This window comes from Sciurus vulgaris (genome assembly GCF_902686455.1).
Source record: "Sciurus vulgaris genome assembly, chromosome: 2".
NCBI classification, from domain to species: domain Eukaryota; kingdom Metazoa; phylum Chordata; class Mammalia; order Rodentia; family Sciuridae; genus Sciurus; species Sciurus vulgaris.
The window spans coordinates 84,053,754-84,081,239 of record NC_136462.1 but is presented as its reverse complement, the minus strand read 5'-3'; the positions used below and the strand labels follow the sequence as shown (position 1 = coordinate 84,081,239).

The 27,486-nt window shown below is 36.9% G+C and overlaps 1 protein-coding gene and 1 pseudogene across 4 annotated transcripts in view; both read right to left on the bottom strand.

Annotated features, from left to right (window-relative positions):
• The window catches only part of FMN1 (formin 1), a 390,151-nt gene that overhangs the window by 162,960 nt on the left and 199,705 nt on the right, over positions 1-27,486 (bottom strand). The gene's annotated exons all lie outside the window — the stretch shown is intronic.
• LOC306653120 (phosphatidylinositol N-acetylglucosaminyltransferase subunit Y-like) lies at positions 4,812-7,183 on the bottom strand (annotated as a pseudogene). The gene has a single exon. The product of its transcript is annotated as a phosphatidylinositol N-acetylglucosaminyltransferase subunit Y-like (transcript).

The following is a 27,486-nucleotide window of genomic DNA, read 5'->3' as shown; positions in this document are numbered from 1 at the left end:
AATTCAGCAAAGTAGCAGGATACAAAATCAACACTCATAAATCAAACGCATTCCTATATATCAGTGATGAATCCACTGAAAGAGAAATTAGGAAAATTACCTCATTCACAAAAATTTCAAAAAAATACAATATTTGGAAATCAGTCCAATGAAAGAGGTAATGAAAACTTGAAAACTACAGAACACTAAAGAAAGAAATTGAAGAAGACCTTAGAAGATGGAAAGAGCTCCCATATCTTGGATTGTCAGAATTAATATTGCCATACTACCAAAAGCACTATACAGATTAAATGCAATTCCTATTAAAATTCCAATGATATTTTTCATAGAAATAGAAAAAGCTATCATGAAATTCATTTGGAAAAGTAAGAGATCCAGAATAGCCAAAGCAATCCTCTGTGAGAAAAGTGAAGCAGGATGGATCACAATATCAGACCTTAACCTATACCACAAAGCCATACTAACAAAAACAGCATGGTATTGGCACCAAAACCAACACATAGACCAATGGTACAGAATAGAAGACCCAGAGACAAACCCACATAAATACAGTTATCTCATGCTACACAAAGGCGCCAAAACATTCATTGGAGAAAAGATAGCCTCTTCAACAAATGGTGCTGGGAAAACTAGAAATCCATATGTAACAAAATGAAATTAAACCCCTATCTCTCACCCAGCACGAAACTCAACTTGAAGTGGATCAAAGACTCAGGCACTAGAATAGGACCTGTACTTCATAGAAGAAAAAGTAGGCCCAAGTCTCCATCATGTTGGCTTAGGAACTGACTTCCTTAACAAGACTCCTAAAGTACAAGAAGTAAAATCAGAAATCAATAAATGGGATGGATTCAAACTAAAAATGCTTCTTCTCAGCAAAGAAAATGATCAATAACATGAAGAGAGAGCCTACAGAATGGGAGAAAATTTTTGCTACCTGTACCTCAGATAGAACATTAATTTCCAGGATATATAAAGAACTCAAAAAACTTAACACTAAAAAAACAAAAAAACACAATCAATAAATGGGCTAAGGAATGAACTCACACTTCACAGAAGAAATACAGTCAATAAACAAATATATGAAAAAATGCTCAATATCTCTAGCACTTAGAGAAATGCAAATCAAAACTTACCCTAAGCTTATCTCACTCTAGTCAGAATGGCTATTATCAGGAATACGAGCAACAATAAATGTTGGTGAGGATGTGGGGAAAGAGGTACACTCATACATTGCTGGTGGGACTAAAAATTGGAGCAACCACTATGGAAAGCAGTATAGAGATTCCTCAGAAAACTTGGAATGGAACCACCATTTGATCGAGTTTTCCCACTCCTTGGTTTATGCCCAAAGGACTTAAAATCAGCATACTACAACCACATCAATGTTTATAGCAGTTCAATTCACAATAGCCAAACTATGGAACCAACCTAGATGCCCATCAACAGATGAACAGATAAAGAAAATGTGGTATATACACAATGGAATATTACTCAGTCATAAAGAATAATGAAATTATGGCTTTTGCAAGTAAATGGATGGAGCTGTAGAATATCATGTTAAGTGAAATAAGTGAATCTCAAAAAACCAGAGGCTGAATATTTTCTCTGATATGCAGATGCTAATTCACAATAAGGTTAGGGGCAAGGAAAAATAGAGGTACTTTGGACTGAGCAGAGGGGAATGAAGGTAGCAGCGGGGGATATGGGGGTAGTAAGGATAGTAGAATGAATCAAACATTATTACTCTATGTACATATATGATTACATCACCAGTGTGATTCTACATCATTACAACCAGAAAAATGACAAGTTATACTCCATTTATATATGATGTATCAAAATGCATTCTACTGTCATGTATAACTAATCAGAAGAAATTTAGAAAACAGTTGTTAGGGAGTTTCAGATTCCTATCCCAGTTTTTTATAAAATATAAATTATCATGAACTCTAGCTACCATATTGTGTTGTTGAATATTAGAACTTACTTCTCCCAAGAGAAACATATGGTGTTTAGATAATAAGGGTCCAGGCTTGAGTAAGTATTAGATTCTAAGCACTTTGGTTCCTAAGTGTATTTTTCTTAATAAAAAAGTCTGTTCAAAATGAAGGTGCACATTACATAGTGGTTAAGACTGAAGCCAGACTCCTAGATGGTTGCATTTCAGTACAATTATTAGCTGTTATCTTGGGTAAGGCATCTACACTCCAGTTTCCTCCTCTGTAAAGTGGTGCTAATGTTAGCTGACCTTTAGGTTGTAAGATTAAAGCAGACAGTGTAATATGCCTAGAGCTGTACTTGGTATAATTTGTAAAAGTGGCCACTAACTAGATTCTGTTAGTGAGACAATGGATAAATACTGAACTACTACTCAGAAGCATCTTGTCAGCTTTATCTATGTTCAAATGCTTAACTTTCAAAAGTAGAAATCAACTTCTCTGGATATAGTTCTTATTTGTAAATATGTTTAATTTACCCTAACCAAAGTTCTAAGGTAGTTAAATTTGAAATTTGGGGTTAATGAAAAACAACTCATTAGGAAATGACCAGGAACCTCTATGATCTGCCGGGTTATTTATACATTGTCATAGCATGATTTTAGAAAGTGATTTATAATACTCATATACCTTGAATTCATGTAATAGAAAACATATCTAATGTGTTAATGTTCTCTTGATGGGGGGAAAATCAATCTTAATCTTCTGTTACATTACATTAAGATACTAATGAAGAATCAGTTAAGTTTGGGGTTAAGGATGTAGCCTAGTGGCAAAGTGTTTGCCTAGCATGTAAGAGACCCTGGGTTCAATCCCCAGTATGGAATAAAAAATCAATTACGTTTCTATTCGATTCTTAAGGTAACTATTGGAACATTTATGCTTTGCTTCTGAAATGTTACTATACATGCTTAATCAGTCCTGTTCAAAGTTCTAGAAAAATCAAGGCTTAAGCCCTTAGTAGTGCTAAATAGATTTACTAAGATAGGAAAAACCTTGAGTGTGCCTCTAAACACACTATAAGATCAGTAGGACACAATCAGCTATATGCAAGTCTTCCTATCCCTAGCTTTACCAACCAAAGGCACCCACTTTCCTGAGAAAGTGATTCTATTTAGGTTTTAAGTGCCTCTGCAAGTATAGCATGCATTTTTAAATTTACAATATTTTCACAATTTCCCTCTTTTAGTATCATACTCTTTACCAAAAACAAAACAAACAAAACAAACAAAAAAACCCACCAAAACAAAACCTCCTCTTTTTTATGGGAAAATGTCAACATCTTATTTTTTTTAATTAAAAATTTTGTTTAACTTTTACAGACTGCATTTCGATTCATTGTACACAAATGGGGTACAACTATGGTTGTACACAATGTAGATTCACACCATTCATGTAATCTTATATTGATGCAAACATTGACACCAAAGAGATTAAGGTAATTTTTTTTTTATCCTTATTGCATTCTCCTTAAGTTGAACTATATTTTATTAAAAATTCCTTTTCATTAGAGAATATCATGCTAAGTGAGATAAGCCAATCTCAAAAAACCAAAGGTTGAATGATATCGCTAATAAGTGGATGAGGACACATAATGGGGGGAGGGAGGGGTTAGTGTTAGGGTTAGAGTTAGGGTTAGGGAGGGGGGCAAGAATGGAGGAAGGAAGGACTGTATAGAGGGAAAAGAGCAGTGGGAGGGGTGGGGGGAAGGGAAAAAATAACAGAATGAATCAAACAACAATACTCTATGTAAATTTATGATTACACAAATGGTATGCCTTTACGCCATGTACAAACAGAGAAACAACATGTATCCCATTTGTTTACAATAAAAAAAAAAGTGTATGAAGGTAAAAAAAAAAATATTCCTTTTCAGTGACTAAATGTAATCATCTCTAGTGCAGGAACATTTACTTAGCAATTATTTGGGTGAGATTGTTCACTTATTTTTAAATTTATATTTTACTTTTACAGACTGCATTTTGACTCGTTGTACACAAAAGGGGTACATCTTTTCATTTCTAGGGTTCTGCACAACGTAGATTAACACCTCTGGTATAATCATACATTACATAGGGTGGGAGGGGGTGGGGGATGGAAAGATAGAATGAAATAAACAGTATTACACTATGTATATGTATGTCATGAATGGTGTGAATCCACATTGTGTACAACCAAAGAAATGAAAAGTTGTATCCTATTTGTGTACAATGTCTCAAAAATGCAGTTGTAAAAAAAAGATTTTAGTAAAAAAATATATATATTAAAAAAAAGAAAAATGGTGGACTGAGATTAAGATAATTTTATGAACTCAGAATATTTTCTAAGTACATGAAATTTTCATCTTATTATACAGTGTTATATTGTACTAATTCAAATTCATTTCCCTACAACTACTCTTTCAAAGCTTAATTGGGATTATTTCAGTCATCCCTAACATCACTTTACTACTGACCTTGAAACTAAACAAAATTCCAAATGACTACGCTTTTATATTAATGGGCTAAAAAACAGTCCTCAGATAAATCGGAGTGCTAAATCTCCATCAAGACATGTTGTTGAAATGTTTCTTCTGACATAGAGTTATAAGTCAGAATCTTTGAAAAACAAGGGCAGAACAAAAGTACAAAGAAGCTCAGGCACCTTAAACTTCCCAGAGTCCTAGTCCAAAAGAAGCAAGGCCAACCAACTTTCCTGTAAACTAAATAAGTCTCTAGTGTTTACATCTAGTTGAGCTTTCAGAGATAGATACCTAAGAGCTGTCATTAATATATATATATATTTACACACTCCATCCTGGCTGTGGTTGCATTAGTTATGCCTAAATAGTTTAATACAATCCAAGTCCAAAGGTGAAAGAACATATATTCTGGTGTGGTTATTGGCAATAGCAGACTGTAAAAGCAAAGGCTAGACATACTCATGCAGCCCTGTGGGACATTTTCTTCCTCAGAGGCAGAACAGAGAAGTCCTGCTAAAGAGATCAGTGGAATCAGAACAGTTAAGGGAGGCAGAGACAGAAACATTTTTGTTATGGTTTGGATGTGAGATGTCCCCAAAAGCTCACATGTGAGACAATGCAGGAAGGTTCAGAGGAAAAATGATTGGGTTGTAAGAGTCTTAACCCAATTAGTGAATTAATCCCTAATGGGATTAATTGCAGTGGTAGGGTGTGACTGGAGGAGACTGGAATTGGGATGTGGTTTTGGGGTATATATTTGTACGTGGAAAGTGGAGACTCTGTTTCCTGGTGATGCCAGCTGCTTCCCTCTGCCACACTCTTCCAACATGATGTTCAGCCTCACCTCGAGCCCTGAGGAATGGAGCCCACCTTCTATGGACTAAGACCTCTGAAACTGTGAGCCCTCAAATAAACCTCTCCTCTATAATTGTGCTGGTCAGATCATTTAGTCACAGCAGCAAAATAGCTGACTAAAACAATTCTTCTTCCCCACTTTCTACACGCCACCCTGTTTTAATAGGTATATAGTATTAAGAAAATTTAATTGCTGTTTTTTAAAAAATTATGAGCTAGTGATGCTCCATTTCTTCTTGCTTCTTATTTTGATGTGTTATCCTAGCTGCCTGCGGTATCATAGTAGGAATCCATCAATGATTGGATAGGTTATTCCCAGCTCTTTATTAATCAATTCATTAGTTGAGGCTCCTTAAGGTTTCAGAGGTCTCAGTCCATAGACAGCTGGCTCTATTCCTCTGGGCCTGAAGTGAGGCAGAACATCACAGCAGAAAACTGTGGCAGAGGAAAGTGGTTCAGGGCATCACAACACAGAAGCAGCTATTTTGTTCCTTTAATTGGTTCTTACTCTCCTTTTTCTTCATATGTCTTGTTACTGTCTGTTGGAAACTGCATATCTGAAAAACATCCATCTTTCCTAGTCTGAAACAAACTGTTTTCAAATAGGGAACAACCTTCACCAATCAACCAAGGTGACGAGGACTTCTCAACCTTTTTCTGTGGATGAGTATTCTCTGAACATGTAAATTCCCAATTATAGAAGTTTCTCTGGGTTCAGGAGCTCATAATTATACGTTGCCTGTCTATAGGCCTACCATTTGTCTGGAGGTGTTAAAGGGTGTTCAGCTCAATTTTGTTCTCATCAACCCCCAAGCATCTGGAGTAGGTGAGGTCTTATAAACATAATAAATCAGGTAGAAAAAGAACCCCACCATGGTCCTATGAAAAGCTAGAACATTATACATAACCTCCACCCTTCCTTTTCCTAAGTTCCCTGAGAGGAGAGCCACTAAACTATACTGAGCTCTGTCTGTTGTATCAAAGGAACTCTGCAGCAGCAGTAAGCAAACCAGATAAGACTTTTTTTCTTATCAACAGTGTCCAAGCATTTAGAGTAAGTTGGGTCATCACCCCAAGTCAGGTAAGACAGAACTGGATCCTTAGGTGTTCTTCCCAAGGCCAGAAAATTGAGTGTATGCTCCAACATTTCCCTCTCCAGGGAGAAGTCAAGAGTGAAAGTTTACTCCCATCTACTCTGTAATGAGATGGGAAGCGAGAAAATGGCAAAGGAGCACATGATAGTTCATACCATGATCTTTTCTCTAGTAGCTCCCAACTTTACATTTTTCCTGCCAGAACTTACTTTCAGACATAACAAAAACCAGTCCTTCAGGGATAATCTAAATGGATTTTCTAGGGAGAACAGGGGAGCTTTAAGTTTTTTCCAGGTTACTATTTGTGTTAGGTGAGGGGCTCTGGAAGTGATTATTGCAAAATTTCTTACCTGCTTCATTGTGACTAGTTTCACCATTGCATGGGGTGAAGAGCCTCTTAACTGGTTTCTGGATTTGTCATAAAGGAAATCGATCCTCGCCCTCCTTGGGCGAAGAGGATCTGATACTTCCTTGTTTACCTTGATGACACAGCCCCCCTTTATTTTCTGAGAAGCAGATGCTCTCTCATCTGCAGAAGAGAGAGGAGCTAAAAGTGGCTGGTTTCCTCCAAACGGGTTCCAATTCCCCAGGTGGTTCACATGGGGATGGTGGTAGGGTGAGGATGAGCCAATTGATTCAAGATTACATCAAACAATTGAAATGGCCTGGCTTCCCCTTCATAGTTAGAGGACCAAATCAAACAAATTATAAGGAAATGATGTAGGACAGAGAGAACTTTTAAAGAAACAGAAAAAGTAGAAGAAATAAATATTTTTAAAATATCTCTCTTAAGTCTAGATATGCAAATAACTAAAAAGGAAACAAATGGAGGAAAACCTCACATTAGACTTACAAACAGAGCAGGTGAGAATTTTGTGTATATTTAGATCTTTATGAATTTGGTTAGAGATAAGGCCAGTCTCTGAGGAGAAAGTGGTGGGGTAAAGAGAAGGAGAAAAAGGAAACTTGATTGAGAGGGACAGAAAGGAAGATGTTCCATGAACTCCCTGACCATGTTTAATGAGCTTCCCCCAGGTCTGAGCCAACCTGGTCACAGTAGCACAGGCTGGAAGAAGCAAGGGTTTCTGCTTTGTCAAATGACTTCCATTTGCCAGACACAGACCTAAAGATTGAAAATGAATAAAGTTCTGCCTCTGGAGAGAGTTGTCAAATTCACAGAAATATTTGTCCTACTATATTTTTTCTTTTGTTCGTGTAAATTTATTATTTTAAATTATAACAGTCATGTATACTTGGTAAGTTTTAAAATGCAAATGGTTCAGAATGTAAAAAAAATAAAAATACTCTCATGCTCCAATTCTACTCCCCAGTTGCCATCATTAATAATAGGAGTTTTTTCCTTCTAGACCTAAACACGGGTGTACTTATGTGTGTGTAAAGTTTTGAGTTTCTAAAAATTGCAAGTTACACATTTGGTTTTCCAGGATGTTCCTTCTTTTCTTTTTCTTTCATTCTGCAACATTTCCCCTCTCATTGGAAATATATTCCTGACATCTTCCATCTTCTTTTGCTTTTTCATAAGCAAAGCTACTTCTAAGTACATGACATAATTATTTAAATATTCCTTTACCAAAGAACATTTAGGAATTTCCCAGATTTTGTCAGGTATTAAGAATGCAGCAATGAGCTGATATATCTTTAGTCACATGAATGTGTATTTCTGTGAGAAAGATTCATAAAAAAGCTGTTCAAATAATACGTCCATTTTAAGATATGACAAATATTACCAAACTGTTTCTAACAGGTAGTATGAATTTATACTCCTGCCAAGTATTTGGTAAAGTGACTGTTTTCATATTTCCATACCCATTCTAGGTATTACCAATTTATAAAATGTCAACAAAAAAATAGGTAAAATAGTTTTTCACTATTTTATTTTGTATTCTTAATGACTTAGTAGTAAGGTAGATTGATCTTAATAAAAGCTATAAACAACAAACCCATGGCTAACATCACACTGAATGGGTGTAAGGTTAAAAAAAAAAAAAAAGTTGGCAAGGATGTAGAGAAATGGATGGTATCAAACTAAAAAGCTTCTTCACAGCAAAGGAACAATCAAGAGTGTAAACAGAGAGCCTACAGAATGGGAGAAAATCTTCACTACCTGCACCTCAGATAGAGCATTAATCTCCAGGATATATAAAGAACTCAAAAAACTTGATACCACAAAAAAAAAAATCAATAAATGTGTTAAGGAACTAAATAGGTACTATCACAGAAGAAATACGAATGATCAACAAATATATGAAAAAATGTCCAACATTTCTAGCAATTAGAGAAATGCAAGTTAAAACTATACCAAGATTCCATCTTACTCCAGTCAGAATGGCAATTGCCAAGAATACAAGCAACAATAAATTTCTCAAGGAGGTGGGCAAAGAGGTACACTCATACATTGCTGGTGGGACTGCAGATTGGTGCCACCATTATGGAAAGCAGTATGGAATCACCATTTCACCCAGTTATCCCACTCCTTGGTTTATACCCAAAGGACTTAAAATCAGCATACTACAGTGAAGCAGCCACATCAATGTTTATAGCAGCTCAATTCACAAAAGCTAATCTATGGAACCAACCCATGTGCCCTTCACTAGATATATGTATAAAGAAAATATGGTATATAAACACAATGGAGTATTATTCAGCTATAACAAGAATGAAATCCCATCATTTGTGGGAAAAAGAGTGGAGCTAAAGACAAAATGTTAAATTAAATAAGCTAGACATGGAAAGACAAATATTGTTTTCTCTTATATCTGGAAATTGAGTTTATATATGTATATATTTACACACACACATATACATATGTTTAACTAACTTTATGTATATGTGTATTTGTATTTCATACATAGATGCATATGCATTGCCATATGCATGTATGGAAATGTCACAGTGAAACCCCATTAATTTGTATATTTAATACATGCTAATAACAAAGATTTGGCTTATTGGTCACATCTGCTTGTGAAATGTCTTTAAATCCTTCTTGATATGTTTTCTAACTGTTATTCTAACAGTACAAAGAAATTTAAATAAGAACATAGTTGAATAGGAGGAAAAAAGATTTACAAAGAAACTGCAGTGGATACAAGACGTTTTCTAAGGGAAGAAGAGGGAGGAGAAGCACCTCTTACTACACCCCTAGTAAGTGGTAAGTATTGTGCTCCTCTGCACATTAGCCAATCAAAATGGATGGATATCCACATGTGAAAGATTGAAACTAGACCCCATCTCTCACCCTGTGAACTGGGTCCCTGGGTGTCACCATATTATAAACTGTTATTCCACAAGTGGCCCCCCTGTAGACTTCCAGAGCCATAACACCACTTTCTGCTCCAGTCCTGTGAGGGGTGGCAAAGCAAGAGAGGGGCACAGAAACTAGAAGAAAGGACGTTTTTGTTCAATTAACCCAATTTTCTTTTTTTTTTTTTCACCTTTGTGATCAAACCTTTCAACCTCCTTACTCAGATACATATCCATTATCCAAGGAATTTTCCTTTATAGTAGAGTTGTTAGGAAGAAAACCTGAAGGAGCTAAAAACAAGAGTGAAGAAAATCAATGAAAAGAAGAAATGGAAAAGAGGAAAAGCAAAGATTTGTAACATGAGAAAAGATATTTTTGAAAATATGCTTGATTGGTTATCTACCAATAACTATTGCTTTGTCTAAAAAAATTTTTTAGACTCATTATAAAGTTTCAAATAACCAGAATCCCATTTATGTAGACCCTTCTTTTAACTGAGATTCACCTGGCTTTTCTTTTGTTGCACTGTATGCTTTATTGATAATCTAACTTCTAGACAGATACAGTGAAATTCAAAAATTCTTCTTGAAAGAGAAAGACTATATGAGAAGAAAACACACTAATATTGAATATTTATTGTCCGCAATCTACTAGCTTATCTCATATATAGTGGGCTTGAAAGAACTCAGACTCACTTGATTATATTTTCTATATTAGCATATTTATTTAATGAACATTATGGGCTGGTGATCATAATGATTATCTGGAAATTTTTCAGAATCCTAAGTTAACTGAGATTGTCATATGTTTTATATTCTGCTTTTTCATAGTAGGAAATTTAACTAACATTTTTTAAATAACCACAGAATTTCCAAAATGAAAGTTACATCAAATCAATTAGATAAAATTTTTAATTATTAAACACCAACAATTATTAAAAACCAAACAATTTATGCAATCTGTTTCTCATTATCCTGTGCTATTTTAACATTTTTTAAAAATTTGTCTGGCCTAAAGCTAAAGGTTCCCAACAAAACAATAATCTAAGCAGAAATACAGAAATGAAGGATAGTCCTAAATGCAATAGTCACTCCCTCTGCTTTTAACTTTTGCATGCTGAGCTTTCCTTTGGCCAGCTGAAAAATGATGGACATGAGGATCTGGTGAACTTGTTCCTAAGAGAAAAGTCAGAAGACCAGATTTGTGCCTCTAGGCCCACCTTACTCATCATCAAACTAATGCTGAAAAGCAGTTGGTCCAACTCAACAACCCTCACATTATGCAAACTCCCAAGTCTCTTGCAAAGGACAAAGACTGTATATGTATATACATCCTCATTCATGAAAGTCCAAAGACTAGTTTCAAGGAAAACATAAATAACTAAGATACAAGGGAGCTATTTATAGGGATCAGTAACATAGTTTCTAATTGTTCTTAAATGATCCCTATAAAATGGAAACTCATTTAAAGAGGAGGTTTCTAATGAGATGGCTGTTTCTGGCATAGTCTTTCTCCAGGTTACTCAAAGACATTCCTCAAAGAATGTTAGATCCAGTGCCTTTTTCCTGAACAAAGTCCAAAGCTTCACCTTCAGAAAACCTCTCCATGGAGAAGAGTTGAGAAATTAGCTTTGCAGATCATGAACCCCAAATTACACTGTAACCCATGCCACAGTTATAAATGTAGGATGGGCTGTTTCCATTTTGCTTGGCTGCTATGCTGAAGATTTCTCTCAGGCATCAGGACCAGCCAACAGTAAGGGTTTCCACACTGCAGAAGACCTAGAGATCAGCCCATCATATTTGATTGTTGGACACTAGGGAAGGATTCCTGGCTTTCACAGACCACAGCTTCATTATATCAATGTCAGATTAATGATTTTCCATGTTTATGTAGAGCCAGTAGACAGAAATGCCTTAAGCACTAAATGTGACTTCATTCCACATAGGTTCTTGGAAAAAAGTGCCTACTCCAGGCCATTTAGGGAAGATATTTCAAAAAGCATTTACTGAAGAGTATGAGTATTTATAAAACTTTGTTATCCAATGTGTACTCTGCTGAACTGGATTTTGGAATCATTTAACCCTTAGCAATGAAGAAATATATAAATTTTGCTTAGTTTATCCTTCTGCCTTTGGGTTGGCCCAGAGCTTGCATATTTAAGGATGGATCTTATTTTAGAAGAATGCACACACTTCAAGAAATTATTATAAGGTAATGTTCGTACAATGCACATGTTTATAGCCATTTTTCCAAACACATAAAACATAGCCCTCCTTCAGTTAATTATAAACACAATTTTTTCATGCATCTTACTTGGATTTGTAATAATCCGCAAAATCATTTTCTAGTATTAAGTGACTTTGGCATTAAAGTGTTTCACTTTATGTCTGCCTCAAATTCCTCATGCTCTCATTCTGAACCACCTTTATTCTGCTCTCAGGGAAGGAAGACAACAGCTGGTCATCATCCCCTACACTAAGCTCCTTCATAAAGCTCAAATCACTCTTAACAAGAGATGCTTTATATCAGATCCTGAAAAATCAGGTTTTGAGGAATGTTAGCAAACCCTCCGTTTATCTCAGCCCTATCTGGAGTCAGCTGAACTTGGCAGCACATGGCTCTCTCCTAGGTATAATTACAGTCTGGGGGAGAATGCAATTTGGGCAGCATTCCATTGACCTACACGCTGACCTTGTGCAGGGGCAAATTCACAGGTTGCGTTAAACCCTATTAGACATGCCTAGTTTAAGGCAAAGCCTTTCCAGGCTTCTGCCACATGCCAGGATTAGGGCATGTCACACATGCGTACTATTACGTTGCCTAAGGAGCAGGGAAGGGCAAGCCCACACCCCATACCATCCAAACCTGTACCTTGAGCCAGTACATACAAATTACTATTATTTCTCACATATGTGGATTTTTTTTTCACTTGCCTCTTTGAATGAGAATTAAGATGAAAATGGGAAGATAGATTTGCTACACTGGAAAAACCACACCCTGACCACTCAGCTAGAAAAGTCTTGCCAGATAGACTGAGAAAGAATTTTTGCCAGGTCCAGTGGGATTTTCATATGTACAGAAAATCCATATATATCTTCAGCTTTCTGCCTGAGTTTGGCAGACAGGGCCAAAAGTAAAAATAAAAATAATTGGTTCTGAATAGACCATGAATGCTGGAAGCATGGTCAGCTGAGTGAGCTTGGCACAGCTACAAAATTTAGAGCAGCCTAGAAGCCTTCTTCCATGGAATCTTCTGTCTGCAATTGAGAAGATTAATTTCTACATCTATACTTTTGCTAGACAAAAACATTCAAACCTATACAAGGATAAAGGGGATATTTTTATTCCTTGGCTTACTTCTTAGATGTGAACTTTTTCAGTTTCAGTCACAGATTTACATCTCTAGGGAAGTCTGTTTTATCATAGAGCCTGTAGATCAGATATGTTTATTTCAATACAGTCACATGGTTTATCAAAAATGAACATCTTTGGTCACTTCAGACAAATAAGTTCATGTGAAAGTTGCTCCCTTTTCTGTCTAAATTGATTGCTCAACCCACGCCCAAAGCAAGTAAATAAATTCTTATATGTGGATAGACATTTACTTTTATAGAAATGATATACAAAAATCCACATGCAATCCACTGTCAGATATAGAGAATAAGTGGGCACATGATTTGCCTCTCTCAGTAAGATTGAAAAATGTAGTAGAAAAAACACACAAAGTAGACAATTTAATTTTCCAAAAGTAAAATTTTAAGAAATATGATTTCCATTTTCATGTCTTTGACTACTACCTTTTTCTTATTCTTTACATCAGCACTCACCGAATCCCCAACTATTCCAAAGTGTAGACCTTAAGAGACCAGCATAAAGCATATACACTTCCAGGGACAAATCAGCTTGTCTAATCGTCAGTGATCTTTTACATTCCTAAGTTATGGGAATTATTAAAGTAGACCAAGGTACTTTAATAATGACTACTGTGTTTATCTTTAAGTCATTAATGGAAGGCAGGCAGAATTCCATGTTAGAGATGTAGAAACTAGTGTACCTCTCCAAAGGGCTACAAGCATGGATGACCAACTTGATACTTTAGCCTGATTATCTCCAAATCACAAATATAAATTAGTATGGAGTCTAAACTTTGGCTCAATTAGAGAGCAGCAACTTCCTGGCATAAGAAATGGAATAACAAAGAGCCCTTAGGTTTAATTTTTATTTTCATTTAACTACCACCCATTCATATACCCCAAACAGAAATTTGTTTTATGAATAATTTTTGAAAAATCTAATTTTGAAGACAGAGTGAGAATTTCCCAATGGAAAGAAGTTCCAAGGAGTGAAAAAGAAGCAAAGTGATGGGGTGTGGTAACCTCAGGATGCAGGGCTTACACACACACACACACACACACACACACACACACTTTCTCAAGGGAGGAAGCAATGAACACAATCCCACTTGATAACTATAGCTACTCTTGTACCCTAACTGCCATCTCTAATATGGCACAACAGAAGATGAGACAGGTAAGCAACTCTTCCTCCCAGCCAATGTCAGGAATGGGCGCCAGCTGGAAGGAATAGTAGACCAGGTTGGCAGCCATCTTGCTTTAGAGAAAGCAAGTCTCAGGGGGATTGAGTGCTTCCTTGGATACATATAATTATTCCTTGGCAGGTGCCCAGGAGAATAAATGCTGACTCAGGTTCCTTGTTTCCTTGCTTCTCCCAGGTTGCACCCCCTCCATTCTTTGGCATCACACCCAGATGAGCTGTTTGGCTGGCTCCATGGCACCATCCTGTGAAATGGCATCTGACTCAGTGCCAGTGAGTCCTAGCTGCTTATGGCCAGCATGGCCTGGTATGCTTCTGGTTAGAGGCCTCTGTCAACTGGCCTGATAATGCCATTAAATAAGCTTTCCACACGCAGCCTGATAATCTTTCCCATTAAATGATTCAAGGGAAACTAAGCTTCACTGTTCGGTCAAACTGTTAAGTCTGAAACTCTTCCATGCTCTTATTTTTGGGGACACATAAAATTGCTCAGATGAAGTTTACTTTAAGGACTTAGGCTCTTCACCAAGAAAAGTGAAAAGGCAAATTGTCGTTCTGTCCTGAGTCTGAGAACACATTTGGCATCTCATCCCCATACTGATGAGACAGAAAAACCCTTTTATTGGTTTTCAGACTGATGGATTCTGTTCAGAAAGCAAAATGTAGAGGAGGCCACAGCAGGTGAAGATTGCGGCTGGGCACAGGGGTGCAGTGCAAGGGGTGGTGTGGGCAGGAGATATTTCTGATGGTTTGGAAGACTTTGTGTTATAGAGCAAGAAAGCCCCAGAACAAAATCACATGCACTTTCCCACTGGTTGCGAATCCTGAGAGGAGAAATGACTGAGAAGTTACAGCATTCATTGCCCTATCTTTAGACAGGACCCAAAGTTACCAAAGCATGGCCCCCTGGTATTTTGATTTTGAATTTCTAAACTCCAGAATCATGAGACACTAAATTTTTGTTGTTTTAAGTCACCAGTTTATGAAGGTTTACTAAATCAGCCCTATGAAATTAATCCAGGGTCTGATAGTCTTATATTTCTAATAAGTTCCCAGGTGATGCTTCTGCTATTTGTCCACAGACCACACTCTGAGTAGTGATGTGACACAAATGAATGTATCACATGGCTGCCTGTCACTAGTGCTTAGTACAGTGCTTGATATCTATGTCTGTATGTATATATCTATATATCTAGCTTATTTCTGCTAGATAACAAGCTGAAACTGTGTCCCTTTCTCTACCAGCCTCCATGGAACTTGCCTAATGCTAGCTACTTAGTCCATATGAATCACAGATAACTTTCTCATATAAAACCAATTGCAAGAGCACAGTCTTTTGAACTTCTAAAATCTTTAAGTAACAAAAGTTGTATGATCTTTGGACTTCCTATCTCATCCATATAATTTTTCCTCTGATAATAAAACCTTGCATCCAGTCTCATATCTATTCATGGTGGCTCAAATAGGTCTTTTATTTCCAAAATTTAGAGTGTTAGACTTTTGAAACGAACACATGCTAATAATTACTCCAAGCAGGTTAGAGATAATGGGCAACAGAAAAGTTATTATCTTCAATGTCATCCTATGTCTTTGATATGATAATCATTGCCTTCAAGATATCAGAAATGATGGATGGCCTTTGATTTTCCATGTATCCATGATGCAAATTACCTGGCTCTTTCCCATTCCTGCTTGGACAGTGAAGCGCTATCAAAGTGACCCCTCCTAGCTTCAGGGCCTGGACTCACTGGACATCAACGGCTGAGAGAACTCAAAGGGAATATTTTCTCCTTTGAAGACACCTAGGTAACTTGATATTTTCCTTCTGCAGACCTAGAACAATCTTTTAGGTAGTCTTAATTTTCCATGATAGCTACAATGCACACAGTTTACACCCCAGGTCATTCTCTTAATTTTTGGGGTAGCAACCATTGACATAGAACCATATTGTTTCTGGTGGGTGGAGCTCCTTCTGTACAGCTAAAAGATTACAGAAAATGTTAGTAAGAAAGCAAAGATGAAACAGTACCATATATAAACAATTTAGAATTGCTACAATATCCTGGTAGGATTCACAGTGTATATCGTCCACATTTCCCTATAGTCTTGTCTTAACCCCCTTTCTCTCGGAGCACAGCTGTTACGGCAAGTGAGCACATATACTCTCCATATGCATGTAAATGAGTACTATAATGATCCAAATTATCTACTCTCCACCATCCCTAAAAAGTGAGCTCCAAGCCCATCCTGAGCAGAATCAGAAATATATACACCCTGAAGATCTCTCATCCAGACAAGAATGTAACAAATACCTGGTAGGTGATTTGCCCAGAGTCACCAGTTGTCTAAATGCTAGCCTCGTGTTGTATCACTTGAATATATCTTGTTCCAGCAAAGATGCACATTCCTAACCAATCATGCTGGAAACAAGGCAATAGTCTTTGAGATGTGAAAATCAAAACTACTTTGAGTTTCAGGGTTCCACTTCCTTTTCTTCTAAAAAACTGGCCCAAAATTATGAGACCAAGGATCTAAAACACAAAATCTATCTTTTTAGTAAAACCAGTCTACCTCTTTAATTTCAGAACAGAAAATATAAAGTTAGAAGCAGTTGGACCAGTGGTAAATTTGTTGGCATAGTGGTAGAAGGTGGATTACCAGACACATGTGAATGAGAGGCATCATGTGCTGGGAAAGACAGGGTAGGTAAATTATTCGTTTAAAATCTCCTTTTTCACTGAATCGATGAATTATGTTTAAGACTCATCAATGTGGGTGCAGGTAGGTGTGGTATACTTTTTCAAAGTTGTATAGTATTCTGTTGTGTGACTAGACCTCAGTTCATTTAAACACTTCAGTGTTGATGGACAATGTTGATGTCTTCATATTTTTGGTATTACAAACATTTTCATTATGTGTCTCCTGGTACAAATGTGCAAAAATGTGGGCAGAGGGTATGACATGTTCTACATGAACTAGACAGAACCAAGTTGTTTTCCAAGTGCAAGGGACAACTGACCCTCTCATTAGCAGCAACAGGAGTTACTATTGTTCGACACCCTCATGGCAGCACTTTCTAATTTTAGCTAAGCCAATGGGTTCAGAGGAGCATTTCAGTATAGTTTTATTCTGCATCTCCCGATTGCTGGTTTATTGATCATCTTTTTGTAAGTTTATTGGCCCTTCATTCCATGACAAACCTGTTTCTTTTTCCCTTCTTTCTATTGGAAGTTGAGCTTTTTATAACTAATAGGTAAAAATTCTACATACCCTTTGGATAATAATTTTTACCTAGTTAGGGGTGCTACATATGTTCTCCAAGTTTACAGCTATCTTTTCATACTCTTTGTGGTATCTTTTGATGAGCAAAGGTTCTCTATTTTAATAGAGTTATTTTAAAGTAGTCATATTTCTTATAGTTTTGTGGTTTTTTATGCCTTTTCCATGTGAGGTCAAGAGACATGCTCATACATTCTTTTCTAAAATGATAACTTTTTCCTGTATCATTTATATGTTTAATATATCTAGAATTGACTTTTATTCATGAAGAGGGAGAGATCCACTTTCTTTCCTTTTATACTTTTAAAATCCTTGTTTTAATAGGCCCACTGATCTGAGATATCACATTTATCTTTTTTATGTTTCTGTCAATTACTACCATTCTATAGCTACCTTACTATTTATAATTATATATTTTTTTAAATATGAAATGGTATAAGTCTTCTACTCCATTTTTGTTTTTTGGAGTAATTTGGTTAATTTTGAAGTCTTCGTCTTCTGCATAGATTTTAGAATAAGCTCATTAAATTCCAAATAATCCCACTTGGATTTTGATTAGATTTGTGTTTAAGCCAGACATCGATTTGGGGGATCACTGACATCTTCTTAATATTGGTTTTTCTGTTTTATAAACAGAATGTCCTGCTATCCTTTTAAGTCTACTTCCTTCCTTTTTTTTTTTTTTTTTTTCTTTCTTTCTTTTTTTTCTGGTACTACAAATTGAACTCAAGGGGTACTTAACCACTGAACCACATCCCCAGTTCAGTTCACTTTATTTTTTACTTTGAGATAGGGTCTCACTAAGTTGCTTAGGGCATTGTTAAGTTGCTGAGGCTGGCTTTGAATTTGGAATCCTCCTGCTTCAGCCTCCTAAGCCGCTGGGATTACAGGCATGCACCACCGTGTCTGGCTAAGTCTACTTAAATGCTTTCAATAAAGCTTAATAATGTCTACACTAAATCTTCACTACATTCACTTAGATTTACTCTTAGATATTTTATGTTCCTGTAATGATATTTTAAAATTGCATTTTCTACTTATTGCTAGAGTATAAAAATGTGATTATTACATATTGCTAATATGTCTACCAGGTATACCATAGTCTCTTATTTTTTATGATTTGTCAATAGAGATTTTCTCTAAGGAAAATCACAATCTCTCTGAACAACTTGATTTCATTTTTTCCTTTCCAATGTATTTTCCTTTCCAATGTATTTGTCTTATTACACTAGCATGGGTTTCTACCACAATAAAAGAGACAGAAGTAGGTATTCCTCTTTTGTCCTCATCTCAAAAAGAAAGCTTTCAATTTTTCACCAAACACATGCCTTTTTCATAGACAGTTTTTGGGGGCTAAAGTTGTTCCCCTTCCAAATTTAGTTAGCTATAACATTTCATTATTAATCATAAGAAGATTTAATAAAATGTTTTTCCATCATCTTTTGGGATAATCATGCACTTTTTCTTCCCTTAACCTATTAACTTACAAAAGTGTTTCCTAATTTTAAGTCGAGTGTGAAATAAGCCGCATTTAATCATCAAACACTGCTAGATTCAGTTTGGTAATAGTCTGGTTAGGATCTTTTTATCTATATTGACAAGAGAGATTGTCCTGTCATATGCTGGTAGTGCCATGGAGGTTATGTACACTAGCCATGAGTTTAACTTGATTTCCTATCCCCTAAAGCATTATGAGAAATTTGGGGGTAATAAACCAGTCTGGGCCTAATGTTTTGTATGACAATTTTAAACTACTGATGTAATTTCCTTAATATTTATAGACCATTTAGGTGTCTGTTTCTTCCTGTTTTTATGATTTATATAGTTTAGGAAATCATTTCATGCTATTTTCATTTATTAGCAAAAGTTAGTTCACAGTGTGATCTTACACATTTCAATGCTATTCTGTAGTTAACACTTTTAGCACTACGATTCTTATGTTTATGTTTGTTCTTTAATGTTGTTACTGTTTTTAAAGAAAAAACTTCTACCTTTATTGATCTTCTATATTAAATTTAAAAAAAAATTTTCCATTCTTATCTTTTAAATTGTATAAAGTTTAATCATATGAAATTATATATACCTAACATATAAAAATGACATTTTCTTATTGTTCAGCCTAATGGAAATATTAGAAAATTATTCTAAATTTTTTGGTGTGCTTTTCTTTTTTCTGCCTACTAATTTTGGAACCTTAATTTATTTTTTATCTTCTTCCTTTCTTATTTAAATATTCATGATCATATATTTTAGCTATATATTGTCTTTGTATTTACTTCTTTTTGTTATAAGTGTTTTCTGAGCGTCTTACAACTAACTTTTTAACACGTGACTTATTTATGGTTATGACTATAAATTTTGAAAGGTAAAGAGGTTTTTGATATCAATGCATTTAAGTTATCCTTTTGTTATTGATATACAATTTCTAACTTCATTTCATTTTGATCATAAGGGTGGGTTCTGTATGGAAAATTTGTTAAAATTTTCAGCACTTTTTCTTCAATCTTTTAATACTATTTGACTTTTAAAATTATATTCCTGTATTATGCTGACAAAATTTAGTAAAGTACAATAGTTCATTCAGTCTACTTAATTGTTAATAGAGAAAACAACCTGAGATAACCTACTTTAAGAGTCTGACCATCCCCTAAATCAGCCACTCTGCAAGTTTGGTTGTTGTTTCTGCTGTGCTGGGGATCAAACCTTACATATGCTAGGCAAGTACCCTAGCAAGTACCCTGAGCTATACCTCTAGCCCTCCATACATGTTTACATTTATTTACTACCTATCATGTTCTGCAAAAATTTAAGGAGACCACATTTTTACCTGACATCAGCTGGCATATTTAAAATTGTAAGACAAACTCTAGTTACCAAATAAGCCAAACAAAGGCAGTACTAGAAAACAGACAGATGTTATCATCTCTTTGTTCTACTTCATTGTTTTACGTTGGCACACATTGAGGGCATTGGTCATTGAGTATCTGGCTAAAATTCATTTACTTTAACTGCATAGTTCTTCCCCTTGAGTACCACAAAACAAAAGTTAGGGGGGAAAATGAATTTTTTTTTGCTAGTGCCTGGGGGCCCAGGAGCCACCACTGAATGAGAGATGAGGCTGCAGGTTATAACCAAGCTTCTGCTCTCCTTGGGGGTGATACGAGAACATTTTTCGTCATTCTTATTCCTTCTAATGACGGTGGTAATGACGGTGATAGAAGCAGCAAACACTCTAGGGGCACTTGGCAAAACACATCAAATAGATTTTTTTTTCTTTTTTAAATTTTAACATTCACAACCACACCTTAAAGTAAGTCTGATTACTAGTCTCACTTTGCAGATGAGGAGGGCAACTTAACAGATGAACTTTAGGAAGATGGAAGCCCTTATCCCATAAGCAAAGAGATGACTCAGAATGCCAGACATTTCCAAATGCCCTGCTGCCCCCCTACTCTCCTACCTCCAATATTTGGTCTAGCATGGACCCTCACTGCACTGGGTGTGCTGGAGGTAGCAGCTGGTAGGAAAGCTGAGTTCAGGTCTTGCCACTGGCTTCCTGCTGTTCTGAGGCAAACACCAAGGTCCCAGCTGATAGGTGGGAACTCTGCATTGGTCTGAGTCCTCCCTTCTCCCTATACCTTCAGTGTCAGAGGCCCATTACTTCCATGGGTGGCAATTTAAGGGCTGGGTTGCACTAGATCGAATTTTTTAAAAAGCATCACATGACCCAGCTTCTCCAGCATCTTTTAAAGTATCCTAAACATAATGTGCTTCAGGGAATTTACTGCTACATTCTGAATTCCATTCAAGATCGCCAAGCAATCTCCTCAATGCCTCATTTTTTCCATTAGTAACATGATTATAGTACAGAGTGATCTATCTATAATGAGCCCCAGCTCAAGAAGTGTGGCTTTCTGTTGGCCCAATTTTAAATAAATCTTTCTTTGTTAATTAATGTGCCTTACCCCAGTGTTGCAAGTAACATTTATGTTCCTGAATTGGATGGGAGGAAGAGAACCACACCCAGGGTGCAACATCCAAAAATCTTCTGAATCAGTATGAATGCAATGACCATTTGAAAGCAAACTTTAAAAGTTTGTTTCAGTGCTTATGTTAAACCAAGGAAGTTGTACAAGAGAGTCTACAGGAGAGTAAAAGGTGATGTGATAATTAGGTCATGAATTAACCCCCTGGTACTTGCAGCTCTTTGCAATTTTTAAAGACCTTCTCTCACCTCCTAGGATATTTTGCACATGCAAAATGCCTTAATGTGACTAATAAGGTACCTAGCATAAAAGTTAATTAATGAAAATGAAAACACTAAAACTCAGGTTATTTGGTATCCAGGGCCTGGAGCCAGATCCCAATTAAACCACTTCTGTGGTGAAGGAGGGATCAAAATGCCCAATAGGTTCCATCTGGCTGCTTCTGTGGGTCACCACAGAGCCCTGTGTCCACATCAAATCAGCCTTTGCACCTCCTTTCCACTCCTCTCCCTGTACTGGGGAACTCAGGCTCCCCCACTCACAAGGCAGGGGCTTGGCGGCTAAGGAATCCAACTGAAAGCAACTATGATTCACTAGTTCTTTGCAGTCCAATCCCCTTTGTCATTCATTCCACTGGAGGGGTCCCTAAACCTCCAATCCCATTTGTACCCTACCCAGGAGATTTGATAATGGTCCTGGCAGAGCAGTGGCTTTTCATAACTTCTGGCAGGGGCCTCATTGACCCATAACATGGCTACACACATGATTTCTTCTCATACTGTCTTTGTAAATTGACCATGGCTAACCTTGCTGCCCTAATCAGATCAATCAGAATAACATTTCTTTAGCTGCTGCAGGCTGGCAGCCTCCTGGGTTGAGGCGTGACTCAGAGTCAGCCCTGGATACTGAAGGCGGATTTTTGAGTTTCCAGTGGTCTCAGGTTTCCTTTGCTTTTATCACAGTTGGTGAGCTTTGTAAGGACTGTGTTTACAGCCATGCAAATTAGCCTCAGCTGGAGAGAAATCAGGTCAGGCCTAAATGAAATCAAGCACTGGGTCAAAGGTATTTTATCAAAAATTGGAAATGTGGTCATAGTATTTGGGGTCAAGACAGACTCTCCTAGGAAGTATGTGGACAGCACTGTCTGGTGCAGCCTGAACTCTTGGCCTTTGGACCCTGCAAACTGCTAAGGGATGAGGAAAGGGTGATGAAGGATCATGCCAGCCCCATGGGCACTGACCAGCTCAACCAACGTCAAACTGCTGCTGCTGCCAGATGCATTTTTGTTACATAAGGACAATTGTGAGGAGGAAATACTGCATCTTGGAAGAAAGAAACCCTGTGGTTGTAAGCCTGGTTTGTGGGCTATTACATGTTACTCACAGACCAGGCGAGGTTCGAATTCAGTTTTGTTCTACTCACACACTTGCACATGCAGTTTTTAAAAGTATATGTGAAAGTGTCCATATGCAGATAAAGTTGATACTTTGCACCTGGGAAGAGTATTTTTAAATTTCCACTCCGGATGTCATGTTCACTAAAGAAACTAAGGTAACATGACCAGACACAGTCACTGCTAAATGATTGTGTTCAAGACAAGATCTCTAGCTAATCTCCACTGCAGTGTTCCCATGATGTTTCCAGTATTTTAATAACACAGTGCATAAAGAAACTTGGTTTATCTAAAAGTAATTCTTCGAAGACTGGAAGTTTATTAAAATCACAATTATTCCCTGAGTGCCCTTGTTCCTATGACTCACCAAAATGCTAGTGATGGTTTATAGCAGGCAGCCTGATTTATCAGAATGTGCCTGGGCCTGAGGGCTAGGATGTTGGTTCCTACAACTCCCTTGTCTGAAAAACAAAAAACTGATGAATTTTGAGCATCCGTGTCTGAAAAACAGAAATAATGACCAGAGTCTTAGAATTTTTCAAATTAAAGTTTAGCATTTGACAGATGAGAAAACTAAGACCTAGAGAATGTGAAGGACTTGTCCAGGACTCAACAGTTGGCTAGGGTCAAAGTCAGACATACAAACCACATCAACAGACACCAAACAGTGCTTCTTTCACTATACAATGACCGGGAAATAAAATTCAGCCTTGCCAAGTGAACTTAAAGTTAGGTCTGTAATTAAATTTAAACCAAGACACTATTTTCTAAAGTAAGAACATGAGCTCTGGGCTTGTTCCTGGAGTCACTCCTTAGCTTTGCCACCTATGAGTTGTGTGGTGACAGACAAGTTCCTCGGCCCGTCAGGCTCTCGTTTCCTCATATACAGAGTGAGAATAGTTAACAGTAACCAGCTCACTGGGTTCTGAAAATTAAATGTTAATATATAGCAACAACCCAAATCCACTGGGCATTAGCATTATTTGTACTAGTGATCTCTTCCATCATCATTTCCATTTGAGAGATACTAAATAAATGCCAAGCTATTAAGACTTTTTTCTGCTCATATTAAGCACACACCTATGAGGTCATGAGTGTGTGAAGGAGTTGTGACCTTCATATACTTCACAAAGCATTTGTAAGTTCAGTCATGAAGATTCCATGTAACCTGGGTATGTGACTTAAGTATACATATAGGATCTTTCCATATTCCTGCTGTGTCCCCCACCTACTTCTAGCTGGGACCTGGAGGTCATAGGAGTGACTGCCACCATCAAGGTCCTGGCACTGGTACTCAGCTCCATCTCATGCTGAGTTCCAGTCCATGCCACTGTCTCAGAAAGGGCCTGGATTGAGGATAAATGGGTGAGCCTCAGGAAAATATACACAAGATTTCAAAACTTTACCCAACTAGGAGGAATGGATAAATGGTTTTGAAAAACTCATGTCTTTAGAGTGGTTCTCTCATAGAATATCTTGTAATGTCTAATCACATTGTTTTTCATTTTGAATTAGATAACCCCAAATCTATATTCAAATAAATTTTCTCTCTATTTGTAAGGGAGATTTAAAAAAGTGTGTGTGTGTGTGTGTGTGTGTGTGTGTGTGTTAGGGGGGTGGATTCTGGACTTGAACCCAAAGAGGTTAAGTCTAATACTTCATAAATTTTTTATGCTATGATCATTCATTCTAAGCACTGGAACCATGCCCCTGAATGATTTTTATCCTACTAATACCTACAAGACTTCCTAATATGCATTTGGTTCCCAATACTCTTTGTGGGTAATGTGCTGTGAAAACTGACCTCATGGTTCACAACAAAGAGAGTTAACAGGACTAAAGAGGAAGCTTAGTGGCAGCTACTCTTCTTGGTTCCATTTCCCTATGCCTAAGGAGGGAAGAGAATTTAGCTTCATGTCACAGCATTCTAAGGTGCCCTCTTGTGGTTTGGGTAGGTAATGAGCATCTTAATGACACTGCAGCTGGCTTGAGATACAAACCCAGATTAAGTTACTGTTCAACAGCCAACAAGAGAAACACAGTTGAACTCCAAGAACAACATTCAGATTCAAACATTCTGAAAGAATCATTGATATCCATATTTGACAAGTTCTAACCACTTTTTAAAAAATAAGCAAAGTAAAGGTACAACCGAACTTTTTGCACCATCTCATTTCCAAATAGAATTTACAAAGTAGAATTTTTGTAAGCTGGTGCCTGTCATGGAGCAGGAACTGCTGCTTCTTTTTTGGTCAATTTGGCCAGTTGGGTCCTCTAAACTGAAGAATAAGCAACCCTTAAACATTCTGCAGCCTACTCAAGGAATCTGGACACAGCACTAACAATCCCAGGTCATGTATTGGTACGATCAACACAAGAACATTTTCTGGATGATAACCCCTGGCACACTGTTCATTTATCAAATGCACAAGAGATGTAAAAGGGCAGACAAACTCAGCCCTACCCCAGGGGGAAAAATACACATACCTTTCCAAGGCAGCCAAGAAAAATCATCTTTGTCACAAATGCTGAAATAATATAAACTTGGAAGGCAACAGGTTATAAAAACTCTATAAATTTATATTCAGGCTTCTAAACAATGTTCTCCCTTCCACCCTTCAACACTCCCTGATAAACTGAGACACAAAGTCTAGGATTTGCAAATTACAGCATTTTTACCAAAGTGACCAAATTACAATCAATGCTGAAAACTTTTGGCACCAGAAAGTTTCAACACACAAGTGTCAGCTGAACCATCACAGCCCACCTCCCCCAGAGCACTCAGAGGACATAGTCAGCATCTCATTAGTTCCTAAGAAATGGCTACTAAAAAGACAGAAGGGAGAGGAAGGTTTTTATACACCTTATAGAAGAGGAAACGGATGATTTAAAATTCAAAGTTAGATCATACCATTTCAAGAGAGGAAGGAATATTTGGCAGGTCATGCTGATTCTCAGAAAGGTGTCACACAAGTATAAAATGCAACTGGAAAGTTTATCAAAATAGCTATTTCCTTCACAAAAACCAGGAAAAAGACTCTCAGACAATAAGGTAGATTTCTAGATCCTGGTCAGGGTACTCACCTGCTCAGAGGCAAGTGTACATGATGGACAATGTAAATGTGGGCATATTTTTTCAATGCAAGAAGTATATATAAACCAACCTGAGATGAACTACTACATGTTGAACTGCATCATGAAAGGAAGTTGTGGAATATTGCTATAAATATCGAAAAACAAGAATGACCTTGAGATCACGATTTGTAAATAGTTTCAGAAAAGAATACGATGATGTTTTAAGACCACGAGGACCTCAGGAATCAATGATGCTCAGGATTTTCTCTTCAGAACTTTTGAATTAGTTCATAAACTAAGATATTACTACAACATCCCAGAAAAGGGATGTTAAAATCTTTTCATAGATAATTTTCTTTTATTCTCATAAAAGCCATGTAAAGAGGTTGCTATTTCCAATTGTGTAGAGAAGAAATCAGAGTGGGAAGGTTAAATCACTTGCTCTGAAGTTTAGAAGACAGAAAAAATAAAATACAGTACCAAGTGGTGGCACCACCAAGTGCTGACATTTTCGCTATGGTTCTTAACATGGTTACTGCTATGTTTGTAGTGGCAGAGCAGTCTAGTGTTACAAATGAGAGTGCCACCTATTTAGGTATGAATTTTTTTATAGCTTATATTTAAAATGTAATTGATAAGTCAGAGTTAGTAGTTCTAAATCTACATATTTCCTTTCTGGAATTACACGTAAAGCACAACTTTTCATTCAAATATTTGTTTTTCTGTTGGAAGACTGAAGAACACTCTGGATAATCTTAAAATACAGGAAATACTTTGGACTTGCTCAAGTGTGTCGCTGTGACTTGCTGGTCTTGGTAGTAGCTGCTCTCATTCAGAAACATCAAGTGGAGCAACCCAGTAAAAGTCGCTACTATCAGAGGTATGGCGAATTACCATTTTACTAACCATGAAAGGCAGACTATGCTGAGGTTCTTGTACATCCATTAACTCAAAGTTCATCATTAGTAATGTCTTCTCAGGCAAAGAAGGGCCAACCCCTGGAAGACACTTCATCTTTCTAGGCCTCAATTTTTAAAGTGCCAAATGAGGGAATGGAATTAGATGATGGGGAAAGTTCCTTCCAGTTCTTAGACTACATGATGTCTTGGAGCAGGAACTCTGCCCAGTTTGAGAATACATACCTTTCTGCTTACTTTAAACCAAAGCAAGAGGTTGGAAATCTAAACACCATTATAGAGACTGGATCTAGAAAGTATTATCTGAGTTCAACAGACTCTGGACAATTCTTCCCATTCTTTCTGAAATATGAATGTGGAATGTGCAGAGGGATAAAGACCATCTCTATTTAAGGGATGTGCTTGTTTATGTCTCAGTGCTGGCTGATGCTGGATTTTTAAATCTCCAACATACACAGTTATCTCTTCAGGATTCAGTCATCATCATCATCATCATCATAAAAACCTTATTTGGCAAATGTTCTCCTGTTCTTCTTGTATAAGAACCATTCTTGCTATTAAGCTGAAGAAGTTGGCCTCCACAGATGAAACTCCTCAGCTGCTC